This window comes from Triturus cristatus, chromosome 9 (assembly GCF_964204655.1).
Source record: "Triturus cristatus chromosome 9, aTriCri1.1, whole genome shotgun sequence".
In the NCBI taxonomy this organism is placed as follows: domain Eukaryota; kingdom Metazoa; phylum Chordata; class Amphibia; order Caudata; family Salamandridae; genus Triturus; species Triturus cristatus.
In genome coordinates this window covers 1,237,696,951-1,237,711,777 of record NC_140592.1, presented here as the reverse complement: position 1 = coordinate 1,237,711,777, position 14,827 = coordinate 1,237,696,951, and the positions used below count along the sequence as shown (strand labels likewise).

At 51.6% G+C, this 14,827-nt stretch overlaps 1 protein-coding gene across 2 annotated transcripts in view; it reads left to right on the top strand.

The window, feature by feature from the left end:
* The window catches only part of CDIN1 (CDAN1 interacting nuclease 1), a 670,496-nt gene that overhangs the window by 147,741 nt on the left and 507,928 nt on the right, over window positions 1-14,827 (top strand). The window lies entirely within an intron of this gene.

Below are 14,827 nucleotides of genomic sequence, written 5' to 3'. Positions count from 1 at the left end.
CCCAGCAGTGGGGAGGGGGAAGTAAAGCGTTGTGCGACGGTCTGGGAGTAAAACGAAGAGAGGCCTGTAAAGGTTGTGTACCTTTTCCTCCACCTGAATCCCAGGTTTATATCCCCGTGACCCCTATGATTCGGGGGCTTTTGTATGACTGCAAAGGTGCACCATGCCAGTCAGGAGTTTGAAAATATTATTTCGTGTCTTACATTAGTATGCGTGGGTGCAGAATCAGTGACCGCGTGAAAGGGCTGCTATAGGCCCAGTGGGATATCCGTAGCGTAAAAGAGCGCACTGAATACAAGACCACGGAGTGCTGTGTATAAAGGGGCTGGACAGGCCTGCCGTTCCTCATCCTCTACCAGCGTGTATGGAATAAAAAGAAAAAATATCTATCCTATCTAATCTATCTAATCTATTTTATCTATCTAATCTATCTATATCTATCTAATCTATCTATATCTAATCTATTCTATATATCTATCTATATATCTATCTGTCTGTCTATCTGTCTATCTATCTATCTATCTATCTGTCTATCTATCTGTCTATCTATCTGTCTGTCTGTCTGTCTGTCTCCCCCCTCCCTCTTCGGACTGCTGACTGATCAGTTTATCTTGATTTTATTTTGGATATTTGTATAGCTCCGATCTCGCTCCAATAGGTCGTGTAGCGCTTTACATAAAGACACCATCCAGATAGCAAAGAAGTATACAGTGAAAGCCATCACATCTTTGACAGACTGTAGGCCGAGTCATTGTCAGGGCTGTAACCAGAACTATGCCATGTGTCCTGTTTGATCATCATATATTATAAAGCATATCAGGCCAAGCATTTCTATATATTATGAATAAAAAAAACATAATAAAATGCATTTAAATGGACATATATATGTGATTGAAACCGTTTGTGTTTGATATATGACAAAATATTTTTATTTAAGGTATTCCATTAATGAAAAATACTCTTAATTTTTATGATTTTTTTGATGTATCAAATATAACATTTAATTTATGTATTTTTTATAATATTCTCGATTCTGTAAACATCATAGACCTGATTTTGTGCCTAAACAGAAACAAATATACACAAACATATATATGAGGTAAATTATAAAAAAACAACACCAAACGGAATTAAAATTCACGAAAAAGTGATAGGTTATGAAGCGGTACAAAGGCTGGCGGTAGATGAAAACTACGCGCGTTTCGGCATGTGTGCCTTCGTCAGGAAACCCAGCTCAACTCTTTCTTCTATTACTGTAGTCCATGGTCTTTTACGTTTGGAAACAGCAGTTCTTGCTTCCTAGGAACTGTTTAAAGATTTGGAGACAATAGTATCTATATTTTTACGTATGCTCCTTTAATAGGTGTTTTTCAGTATGTAGACAGGACACCACTTTTCTTTGTATATAGGGCGTGATATATATCGGCGCACTTTTATTTCCAACTCAAATAATTTGAGGACATGTGAAATTAAAAATTATTTAGAGAAGCGACAATGTTTATTTAGGTTCAACTGAATTCAGATTCGTACTTCTATATAGTGGTAGAGTAATTCAGCACAGTCGTGTCCTGGATTCTTGGAATAATTTAGGACTCGATTTGTTATTAGTCTTCTGCGATAACGCGATTCCCACAAGTATTACCTAATTACCCCAATTGTATTTTTCCCTACAGCTAGCAAATTCTATTGTTTATTGTAGGGGTCCCCTTCTTTACCAAACCATGTGGCCTGTTTGAACCATGTGCTCAACAGCACGTTTTCATTACAATTGACGGCGACCCATGGAAAGGCGCCACTATCCTATATTGGGAAGTCGGTGCTTTTTTTTCTCCTTATTTCCTTAGAGCAATTCTTGTCAGTTGGTGTTTGTTTGTGAAGGCATCCCCTGTCTCTGTGGGATGGGGACATTCTGCTTTCCTTCTATAGTTTAAACCTGGAGTTGCTGCACATGGCCACAAATGTTGTCGCCCTTAAAGTTTTCGGAATGAGTTTTTTCAGAAAGTCTTGGCCTCTCTCTATAGAGTTGATCCCAGGTCGCTCCATGTTTGATGCGAATGGTTCACCTGCCCTCTTGTACTTAGACGCGTTGGTACTGCGGTAAGGTGCGATAGAAGCATGAAGGGAGGAGGAGGCTACCCACATCTGGACATGGGGTGCCTTGCGATTTACTTGCTCAGCAGCGGGCCTGCAAGGAACAGGCCTCTGCTTCAGACCACCACCAACAACTCGACTTTCGAAACCCCTCCCACTCTTGCCTAAGGTTGTTGATGTACTTTAAAGCAGGTTCAGTCAATTATACCAAGAAACTCCGAGTTATATGGCTGATACGTCCATGCTGTGTAAACTACTCCCCAAGGTTCGGTGAAGTTAAAGGACAGACCCCACACTCCCAACTCAAGACAACTCAACTGTGATTGGTACGCCACTCTGATTTGCGACCTCACCTACACCGGTCCTGAAAAAAACAAAACTAAAAAACTTCAATTAACGAAGACACTGGCCCAGGTCCTTTCGCCATCCCAGGTGGGGACTGCTAGTTGCACCATGTAACTCTAGGATGGATTTTTCAATGTATTTGTTGTATTGGGTCTTGAACCCTAAAGTAGAACAGGGGATATTACGCCAACCAGTGTGGCACTAAAGACCGCATGTACTATTCATTGTGGTGGTGTTCAATGTTAAGAAGATGCCTGTGGTACAAGCCGTGGATGGTGTTACACCGATCACAATGGACTCTTTATCTCCTACTGTTTTCCACCAAAGTCCAACCTGTAGACCTCACTTAAGCTCTAGTTTATTTTTCAGAGCTGGGTGCCATGGGAGGAGGGTCTTCATTCCTCCTCCAGATCCAGCTATGCACATTAGCTTCATGTCTGTAGTAGCACCGCGCCTGGGGATGTGCTGGTAAAGATTCAGATGTGATATTTGTATCTCCAGCTCATCTTTCACGAGAATGGAGAGGCAGAGCAGTGTTATAATGATACGCCCACCCTGCTCCTTAAGTAAACATTTCCAGAGCCGGCCACATAGACAACTCACAACTAAAACTGTACGGTCTATGATGACTCTCTGAGAACAGTGGTAATTCCCTGGAGCTCCACCCCTTCATCCTAAGGTAGGCATTGGCCGACACTGATGGAGCTGATGACGTGTGTTCAGATGAGCCATCTAGTCCTGGACTGGAACTGAGCCACGTCTTCCTCTACCATTTCACTGAGATGGAGGAAAGAATGCAGACACAGTCACACATCAGGAAACATAATCCTGCTCCACACAACTTTGTGTGTTAACTAAGCATCTGAAGCTCCTGCGAAGTGACCTCTTTGTCAAAGCTGCCAGTGCCTGTCATGCACACACCCCACACAATAAGGGCTGTTGTACAATAACTACGCCTCCTTGGATTTGTGAGGGAGATTAGGTGCCTTCCCCCATCCTTCTCATTCACAACTTCATGTGATTCTTTGTCACCGGTGAGTGGTAGAGCCTGGGTGCTGCCTCTATTTAAGGGGAAAGACTACCTCCAAAGGATACAAAAAGATTTCCACGCCTGTCCACTTGGTATCTTAAATGCATGGCTTCTGGTACCCCGCTATAGAAACATTTGGCCAGTCCACTACAGCATCTCACATTTGTCTGGTATCTACGAAAGACCACGCAAATTAAAAAAGAGTGAACCACACTGGTCTCGATACCAGAGTCTCGCAAGGATTGTCTCGCAAATCCTCACCCACTATTTACAACCAGCAACCAGGCACAGTGCTCACAATATAATAAGAGACAGTTGTCACCTGCATTATACTACGGTACAGGACAAATACTGACACAGCGACCTGATGCGGCTCCTCACCACGCATCCGCTGTAGACCTCAGTAGTGGTAACATACACTGCACAGATTGTGAGTTCTCAGTTTTTAAACAGCTTTTTACCTCTGTTTTTAAACTCGTCCGACATTTTCTAACTGTTGGCAAAAACCACCACACGACTTCTCCGTTATCATATTTCACGATTTGTAAATAAGAGATTGATTAACACATTTGGAAATAGATAAAGATTACTCCGACGTGTATTCATCACATAACCTGCACTGTCTGGTTGTAGGCTGTGCTTAATTTGAGCTGGTGCTTTCAGGTGCTCGGCACAGGCACCTAAATGTCAACACCATACTTAGAACAGTCTACCACATGATGGCGCTGCTCATCTAGTTTAGAGATGAGCAGAACAACGGTTGTTTAGGAATACAATGTACATTAAAATAGTGCTATGACCTGCCTCCCCAACCATTCCTTTAGCTTTGGGTACCTGGAATAATCTGAACTGGCGCATTTACATGCGAGGGAGATGGTTAGTAGTAGTTTTGGCGGTGATGACCAGGGCAATGGGTGGTGCAAGCTGCAGTGGCCTCCTGGTCAGAGCCCTGGCACTTAATATTTTACAAATTAAGCACTGGTTGTAGGTGAACTGAAATTAATCGCACATTGTGTTAAGTAGGAGGTAACCACAGGTGAAATAAGACCTTGTCAAAGTATTTCCAGGTATTGATTTCCTATTGTTGCCTTTATTTTATAGGCAAGAATCACACTTGTAACGAAGACCCGCAAGTTAATATACTTACCGGAGTGCCCCATCAGTAGCAACAAATACAGGGAAGGGATCTGATTCACGAGGTCCTGCTGAAGGCCAATTGACCCACAGAGGCTCTCCTATGGCCACAACATGTAGCCCAGATTTCTAGATACTAAGGATTGGTAATACATCTGTTTTTTTTTAAAAAATCTACCCTTATCCCGCCTTGCACATTAAAATCACTTACACAGGTATAGGAGGTAATTTTATCCTTTGGCACAGGTCCCACAGTTATCTTCATCCAATCTCTCCCTTGGTGGAGGTGTTATCCATATGGAGAATATCGATTCTCCAAATTAGATGCTAAGACTAACTGAATTTCATTAAAGACACGTAGGCTATCGTTACGCATTTATCCTTTAATGCCACTCTACACAGCGCTTGAAAGAACATTACATCATAAACCTAAAACAATCTAGAATCGAACATTGGCAGTATATAAGTAGTCTATGCAAAGAATGATTTTCCTCTTTAAAATGCAAAATTTGATCTCTCCATTCTTGGATGATCAAGGACTTAAGAGACCACAACTGCATAACTCTCCTCAAGAACTGAACTATTGAGTATTATCTGAAAAGAAAAATAATTTAATCTTGGTTTAGGAGGCCTCCTTAGTCTATTGCTCATAAAAACGCTGCAAATCAAAGCATTTTTATCTACACTCTTGCCATTGATCAGGCTGTGATCTGCAGAGACTGCTGATCCATAATTATTATTAGTTCTATAGCTAAGGCCCCTATCACACTGCTCCACCAGGAGGTTAACCGCCTCAACTATAGGAACCTCTATGGGTCAAAGTTCCTTTGCATGCACCAACGCACCCAAACTTTCCAAATTCCTTTATGCCTGCGCTGGGTTCCTGGCGCCCAAGTTTCCTTGAGCAGTTCTTCAGCTGTTCCCGAAAGGCCTGACACATCTGAAGATCTCCTGATACTTTCCATGCCAGAAAGTTCAAAGTCCCTGTCTGTTCCAGAGGATGTTCCTCTCCATCTACGTCTCTCAGCAGACTCTCCATAGCAGGAAGATAAAATGGAATTTCACAAGCGAGTTCCAAAATCATTGGGAGCCATTCTCGCGAGACCCAGAACGGAGTTATCAGTACCTCTGAAGTACCCTCTGAATCATTGCGAAGGGGGAACGTGTAACCCTTCACTCCCTTCCATCTGAGGAATGCTTTCACAGCCAGGTCCCCCGTATCTGGCATCCAACTATAATACTTCTTCTGTTTAAATGTCCGCCTGCTTGCAGAAAGGTCTATCTCCAGAGAACCCCAAAACGGAACAAATTTCCTGAAACTTTCTTTGTTCAATTTCCAATCTCTGAAATCCCTTAAAAATCTTGAACTCCAGGCCGCAGTTACATTCTTCTTTCCTGGCAAATACTGTGCCCTCAATCTGATTTCGTGTTCCAAGCAAAGTAACTAAAACATTTTGGCTAAATCTGATAGATCCAGGGATTTTGTACCCCCTCAGCGATTTATATAGGCCACTGCAGAAACATTGTCTGTTTTCTATAATACTGCTCTCCCTTGTAAACAATGTCTGAAACTCATGAGAGCATAAAGACCTGCTGTCAATTCCACATAGTTTGTGATGCAACCTCCCTGTTTTACCTCAATTCACCAGCTTCCTGTACACCCAAGCATGCACCCCTAACCAGTTAGACTCGCATCTGAATCCAGAATGAAGTCTGGTGAACATCCCAAATTTCCCGGCCATTCCAGGCATCCAAATTCTCTTACCTCCAAACCAGTTCCGCCTTCGCCGCCTGATCTAGCGATATCCTGTTGTTGGACAGGCCACACGAAGGGCTGGCTCCCTCCCCGCATGACAGGGCCCCAGCCCAGGCCCACCAGGCGTGACCCACGAGAATCACCCGCACCCCGTCTCCCGACGGAATTCCTGCCCTCGGACCTCCATGTATCACGGACCCAAGCCACCACCGGCTCCCCCGGCCGGGTCAAGCCGCCATCTTGGGCCCTGCGCCACGTGGCCGCGTGGCCTCCATCCGACCCTAACCCTGGGCCTGGCCGGCCCCGACATCCCGGCACCACCATCCACCCAGGAGGTGAGCGGACCACTTGGCAGGTCAATGGGAGAACGAAGCGCCAAGGACTCTCCCCCTCCAGGTGCCGATCGCCTCCAGCTCCCCCAGGCGCTGGCTCCACCCCCTGCTGGGTGTCTGGACACCTTCATCCCGGACCCTCCGACCTCCAAGTGCGAGGGTCCGGACATCAAAGGGCGCCTGCCCTATAACTGGAGCAGCTCCGGAGCAGGGAGGTAGTTGTATCCTGGAGTCGAGAGACACCGAGAGAACTCAGCCTTGACGGACTACTGGCGCTGCCGTAGCCCTATCTTGCGACTATCGTCCTGCCTGCTGGCGCTGCCGCGGCCTTCTGCAACATCCATCCTCGTCGGGACCTGCTGGCGCTGCCGCGGCCCGTTGTAATGACCACCTTCACCGGGACCTGCTGGCGCTGCCGCGGACCGTACCTCGACCATCTTCACCGGGACCTGCTGGCGGCGCCGCGGACCGTGTATCGACCATCTCCACCGGGACCTGCTGGCGCTGCCGCGGCCCGTACCAGCTAAACCACCAAGCTCGAGGATTGTGAGCTAATCACCATACCATCCCAACTACCAGACTGGTAAACAGACTGTCCCGCTACCCCTTTTCCTATCTTGAGAGACTTAAATCGAGGGGACCCCTGAGTCCAGACCTCCTTGTACCATTTCATCGTACCTTAAGAAGTGCATATAAAGAACGCTAAATCTTATCCTTGTGTGGTATCTGTCTGTGGGGGGGAAATTATTTGTCTGTACGATCGCTGGAGACGGCTCTCCCCGGAGACCTCTCCCCTTGTCCTCGGCCGACCCTCCCGGTCTGTCTAACATTGGTGGCCAGCGGCGCGATCCGAATCAACGCGTAATCGTACAGAGAGTAGCTCACCCTACGACAAAACCACGATGTCAGCCAAAGATAGCGGTTCCACTGAAAAGTTCCAAATGGATAAGCTGGAAGAATACAGCCACCGCGAACTGAAACAATTCTGCATGGAACTAGGCATTGCTACCACCGGCCTGAGTACCAAAGACGATTTGAAGCGCGCCCTTGAGTCGTGGGCAGAAACTGGGATCGCCGGACCCTCCGACCAAAACAGTGTCGCACCAGAGGGGAACGCCACGGCTCCCGAGGAGCGGGGAACGGGCCTCTCGCAGGAGGAGATCCAGGAAAGAGAAAGAACCAGATTACACGAATTGGAAATGGCACGACTCAAGATGGACAGTGAACTCAAGTTAGCCGAGCAGAAAATAAATCTAGAGCATCTGCGGCTCCGAGAAGAGCGAGAAGAAAAGCAAAGACAGAGAGAGCTTGAGGAAAAAAGAATAACACTCGAACACGAGCGCAAACTGGCGGAAATAGAACTTCGGAAACAGAATAAAGAACCGGGGATGCCTGAGCGACCGCACACCCCGGGGGCAACCGAGAAAAAAGTCCACATCCCCAAGGATGTTGTCCGAGAGTATGTTCGAGAAGACGACATACAACAGTGGTTCAAAGCCTACGAGATCGCCATGACCTCCCACCGGATCGACCGGAGTGATTGGGGAGCCGGACTATGGGGGAGGTTCGTCAACGAAGGCCGCGATGCCCTGTTGCAGCTCCCAGATCACCAAATGTCGTCCTACGACCACATGAAGGCTGCCCTCCTCACCCGCTACGGCCTCACACCCGAGATGTACCGCCAGAGGTTCAGAGATTGCACCCGGATCCCGGGTACAACTTGGGTGGAGTACGTCAACTATTTCAGCCGAGCCTTCGAGGGTTGGATCAAGGGGAGCCATGTAACAACCTACGAACAACTCTTTAACCTTATGGTATGGGAACACCTGTCGAACAACTGTTTCGTCGAGCTCAGGCAGCACCTCCTCGACAGTAAACTGACTGACCCCCGGCAGCTCGCAGCTGAGGCTGACCGATGGGAAAGCACCCGAGTGGGCCGGAGAGGACCACACGAGCAAAACCGAAGCAACCAAGGCCAGCACCGTCCCCGGGGAGGAGGAGGAGGCCAGGGGCGAGGGAGAGACAGCCCCCCGGCAACACCCGTGGCCAGCACCCCGTCCCCGGCCGGCCGGGGCAACCCCCCGATGCGTCCTGGGTTCCGAGCCAACGTCACGTGCCACCGATGCCAGCGAGTCGGCCACTACGCCAATGACCCGAGCTGCCCGCAGAACCAAACGCCCAAGCCCCGCCAGGTGGCTGCCGCCGCCCTGGGGGAAGAACGACTATCAGAGGAACAGGAAGAGTATGAGCCGGCCCAGCAAGAGTGGGAACCGGCCGCCATGGTTCTAGCGTGCCTAGAGGGAAAAGACATGGTCCCGCGGGCTCCCCTACCCGCCAACACCAGGAAATGCGGTCAGTGGGTGACCATTAATGGGCATCGGGCCGAGGCATAACGTGACACAGGCGCCAGTGTGACGGCCGTCCGCTGTCACCTGGTGAAGCCCGAGCAGATCCTGCCGAACATTCTCTGCCCCGTCCGCTCAGCCGACAATTCCGAAAGTCTGTGTCAAATGGCCTGCGTCCCCTTCGAATGGGGAGGGGTCTCCGGCCTGTTGAAGGTGACGGTCCGGGATGATGCCCCCGTGGACTGCCTCCTGGGGAATGACCTTGAGAGTTCCCCGTGGGCCACCGTCGAGAGAAGGGAGCACCTGGGGATGCTGGGCCTCCCGGACTGGGCCTGCGTAACCACCCGGTCCATGGCCGCCCGTGCCGTCCCCCGATCCGAAGAACCGGAATGGCCAGCACCTCCGCCCCCGGTCGCCCCAGTAGAAGACAACGACGAGGCCAACCCCCCGGAACCAACGACCGAAGGGGACACGCAACCCCAGGACTTACCCGGCCTAGCTCAATGGCGTCAAGAAGGGGGGCCCACCCAAGAACAGTTCCGCCAGGAGCAAAAGACCTGCCCCTCCCTCGAGGGACTCCGCCAACAAGCCAGCGCCCAGAGCGCAGGGGACTCCACCGGAACTCACTGGGTCTACTGGGATAACGACCTGCTATACAGCGAACAAAGAATCGCGGAGCTAGGGGCCGGTCGAGTACTAGTGGTACCTCTCCGCTTCAGAGACTTTCTGCTCAACCTGGCCCACGATGTACCCCTGGCTGGACACCTGGGCCAGGACAAAACTTAGTCGCCTAGTAACCCACTTTTTCTGGCCGAAGATGAGGAACGACGTCCTGAACCACTGCCGGTCCTGCCCCACGTGCCAAGCCAGCGGGAAGAGTGGCCGTAAGCTGAAAGCCCCTCTACAACCCTTCCCAGTGGTCACTACCCCGTTCGAGAGGGTAGGGATAGACATTGTGGGGCCCCTGGACCCCCGCACGGCGCAAGGACACAGGTTCATCCTGGTACTGGTGGACCACGCCACCCGCTACCCCGAGGCGGTGCCCCTACGAACTGTGACCGCTCCGGTGGTTGGCCGGGCCCTAATGGGGATCTTCTCCCGGGTGGGCTTCCCCCGAGAAGTCGTCAGCGACCGAGGAACGAACTTCATCTCCAAATACATGAAGTCCCTCTGGCAACAGTGCGAGGTCACCTACAGATTCACGACCCCCTATCACCCCCAAGGGAATGGACTAGTGGAGCGATTCAACCGCACTCTCAAGGGGATGATTGGGGGATTGGAAGAGCCCCTCCGTCGCCAGTGGGATGTACTACTCCCGTGCCTCCTCTTCGCCTACCGGGAAGTTCCCCAGAAATCCCTCGGTTTTAGCCCTTTCGAACTCCTGTACGGGCACCCTGTGCGAGGGCCCCTCAGCCTAGTCAAAGAAGGTTGGGAGATGGCCCCCCTAAAGAGCCCTCCAGACGTCTTCAAGTACCTCCTGGCCCTACGCAACCAGACCCGGCGCTTCAGGGAGATGGCCAAGGAGAACCTCGAGGCCAGCCAGGAAGACATGAAGAGGTGGTATGATCACAATGCCTCCTCCGTCGAGTTCGAACCTGGTCAACAAGTGTGGGTGATGTCCCCCACCGAACCATGTGCCTTGCAAGATAAGTGGACGGGGCCCTTCAAAGTGGTCGAGCGCAAAAGCCCCGTCACTTACCTCATCGACATGGGGACCCCCCGGAACCCCCTTCGGGTCCTCCACACCAACAGACTCAAACCACACTTTGTGCGCTCAGAACTTAGCCTCCTGATGGCTACGGACAGTGGGGCAGAGGAAGACTCCGAACCCCTCCCGGATCTCCTGAAGGCTCAGGAGAACGACGGTTCCGTGGACGGGGTCCGGCTCTCCGATGCCCTCACCCCAGAGCAACGCCAGGGCTGCCGGGACCTCCTGCTGCGGTTCGCTACACTGTTCTCCCTCACCCCCGGGGTCACCCCTTGGTGCTTGCACGACGTGGACACCGGGGACAGTCCCCCTATCCGACACCGGGCCTATCGCATACCAGATCGGGTACGGGCTTGCATACAAGAAGAAGTAGCCAGAATGCTCACGATCGGGGTCATCGAGCCCTCGGACAGTCCCTGGGCCAGCCCGGTTGTATTGGTACCCAAAGCCGCTGCCCCCGGCACCACACCTGAACTGAGATTCTGCGTCGACTACCTGGGCTTGAACGCTGTCACCCGGACCGACGCTCATCCTATCCCCCGGGCGGACGAACTGATCGACCGGCTGGGGGCCGCCCGCTACCTCAGTATCTTCGACCTAACAGCGGGCTACTGGCAGATCGGCCTCACACCCCGGGCTCAGGAACGATCCGCCTTCTCTACGCCCGATGGCCACTACCACTTCAAGGTCATGCCCTTCGGCATGAAGAACGCCCCCGCCACGTTTCAACGTCTTGTGAACCAGGTCTTGGCGGGGCTCGAAGAGTTCAGCGCGGCCTACCTGGACGATATCGCTGTATACAGCCGCCACTGGTCCGACCACCTCCTCCACCTCCAAGAGGTCCTACAGGCCCTCCAGCGGGCCGGCCTCACGATTAAGGCCGGCAAATGCCAAATTGGTCATGGGTCCGTGACCTACCTTGGGCACCAGGTGGGAAGCGGGCTGGTGGCCCCGCTGCAACTTAAAATTGCTGCCATCCAGTCCTGGCAGCCCCCCCGTCACCCAGACCGAGGTCCGAGCCTTCTTGGGGCTCACCGGCTACTACCGGCGGTTCGTGAGGGACTACGGCAGCATTGTGGGGCCCCTCACGGGTCTCACGTCCAAAAACCAACCGAAGCGGATTAACTGGACCCCCGATTGTCAAGCGGCCTTCGAAAAGCTGAAGGCCGCCCTGTGCACCGCCCCTGTGCTCCAGGCCCCCGATTACAGTCGGGAATTCGTGGTACAGACAGACGCCTCCGACCACGGCATCGGGGCGGTTCTTTCCCAAGTGAACCCCGAAGGTCATGACCAGCCGGTGGCCTTCATCAGCCGACGTCTCCTGGCCCGAGAACAGCGCTGGAGCACAATCGAGAGGGAGGCCTTCGCAGTGGTGTGGGCCCTCAAAAAGCTCCGGCCCTATCTCTTCGGTACCCACTTCCGGGTACAAACCGACCATCGACCCCTGCAGTGGCTGATGCAGATGCGGGGGGAGAACCCAAAACTATTGCGCTGGTCCATCTCCCTGCAGGGAATGGACTTCACCGTGGAGCACCGACCGGGCCAAGACCACGCCAACGCGGATGGCCTGTCACGCTTTTTCCGCCTCGACGAGGAGAGTCCCCAAGAAGATGGGTGACTCTCCCCGCCTTCAGCTGGGGGGGACGCATGTTGGACAGGCCACACGAAGGGCTGGCTCCCTCCCCGCATGACAGGGCCCCAGCCCAGGCCCACCAGGCGTGACCCACGAGAATCACCCGCACCCCGTCTCCCGACAGAATTCCTGCCCTCGGACCTCCATGTATCACGGACCCAAGCCACCACCGGCTCCCCCGGCCGGGTCAAGCCGCCATCTTGGGCCCTGCGCCACGTGGCCGCGTGGCCTCCATCCGACCCTAACCCTGGGCCTGGCCGGCCCCTACATCCCGGCACCACCATCCACCCAGGAGGTGAGCGGACCACTTGGCAGGTCAATGGGAGAACGAAGCGCCAAGGACTCTCCCCCTCCAGGTGCCGATCGCCTCCAGCTCCCCCAGGCGCTGGCTCCACCCCCTGCTGGGTGTCTGGACACCTTCATCCCGGACCCTCCGACCTCCAAGTGCGAGGGTCCGGACATCAAAGGGCGCCTGCCCTATAACTGGAGCAGCTCCGGAGCAGGGAGGTAGTTGTATCCTGGAGTCGAGAGACACCGAGAGAACTCAGCCTTGACGGACTACTGGCGCTGCCGTAGCCCTATCTTGCGACTATCGTCCTGCCTGCTGGCGCTGCCGCGGCCTTCTGCAACATCCATCCTCGTCGGGACCTGCTGGCGCTACCGCGGCCCGTTGTAACGACCACCTTCACCGGGACCTGCTGGCGCTGCCGCGGACCGTACCTCGACCATCTTCACCGGGACCTGCTGGCGCTGCCGCAGACCGTGTATCGACCATCTCCACCGGGACCTGCTGGCGCTGCCGCGGCCCGTACCAGCTAAACCACCAAGCTCGAGGATTGTGAGCTAATCACCATACCATCCCAACTACCAGACTGGTTTTTTTTTAAAACATGTTTTTTATTGCAACATTTTCAGCAACATAACCATTGGGGCAACCGGCACCCCCTACAATCTCCGGTCATATTCTTCGGTTTAGCAATGCACACAGCCATTCAGCCCACATCCCGGGGGCCGGGCGGCATATATAGACAGTTAAGCAATGTGACACAACTCTCGCCTCACAGCGGTGCCTGGATATCCCAACTACCAGACTGGTAAACAGACTGTCCCGCTACCCCTTTTCCTATCTTGAGAGACTTAAATCGAGGGGACCCCTGAGTCCAGACCTCCTTGTACCATTTCATCGTACCTTAAGAAGTGCATATAAAGAACGCTAAATCTTATCCTTGTGTGGTATCTGTCTGTGGGGGGGAAGTTATTTGTCTGTACGATCGCTGGAGACGGCTCTCCCCGGAGACCTCTCCCCTTGTCATCGGCCGACCCTCCCGGTCCGTCTAACACCTGTCTCCATACCATAGTCCTTCCAGAAGGGCTCTTGCCTTTATCCTTAGCAAAGCAAGATAGAGGCAAGGATGATGAAAAATTGCTGAATTGAATAGATAGTAGACCTTGGAGTCTAGCTAGTTTCCTTAGAGTTAATGAGTTCTATTTGAGAACGTATTGTATTTCTTTCCGTATCTTTGTGATATTCTTTAAGGGATGAAGCAGAACCACATTGACTGTATCTATTGTGAACCCTAAAAAATCCAGGATGTGAAGGGATAAGAATGGATTCCTCCTTGTTCACTATGAATCCTAAACTTTCCAGTGGGTATTTGACCATATCCAAATCTTTCATTACTTAATATTGACATATCGTCCAAATAAATGATAATGAGAGTGCCCCTTTCACTGAGGTAGGAAGCGACTGCCCTCATTACCATGGTGAAGCACCATGGTGCTGAAGACAGGCCAAAAGGAAGTGAACAAAATTGGAAAACTTGATTCTGCCAGGTGAATTGAAGGCAAGGTTGGCAGTGCTTCGCCATGGTGATTGTAAAATAGGCATCCTTCAGATCCAACTTTATCAACCAATCGTTCTTCAGCAACATCTCTTAAAAGATGGATACCCGCAATCTTGAAGTGTCTATACACCATGAATCGGTTTATAACAGATCTCCATGCCTTGTCCTTTTTCTGTACCAGGAAGCGAGAACTTAAAAAAAAACTCTGCTTCGCTTTCTCACTTCTACAATCGCTCCCTTGAACAACATACATTTGGCCTCTTCGTCTACTACTTTTTGCTGATCTGCGTTCAAAATTAATTCCCTTGGAGAAGTATGTTGAAAGGGGTTTTCTGAGAAATCTATTCTGAAACTCGGATGGCTTCTAACACCGATGGATCCGGAGTAATGGTTTCCCACACATGGGTAAAATATTTGAGGTGACCACCCACTCTTCCCTGGGAAGAAGGAGACATCCTTGTGCTCACAATGGTAACAGAAGGGTCCTTGGCCCCTCTTGCTGGTTGATAAGTCTCTTTGGGGATAGAAGGAAGGTGATGTACCGGCTTGACAGCCTCTCTGCTTGAAATTCTCAAAGTAGGACTTTTGAAAACCCCAGCTGGCCGAGAA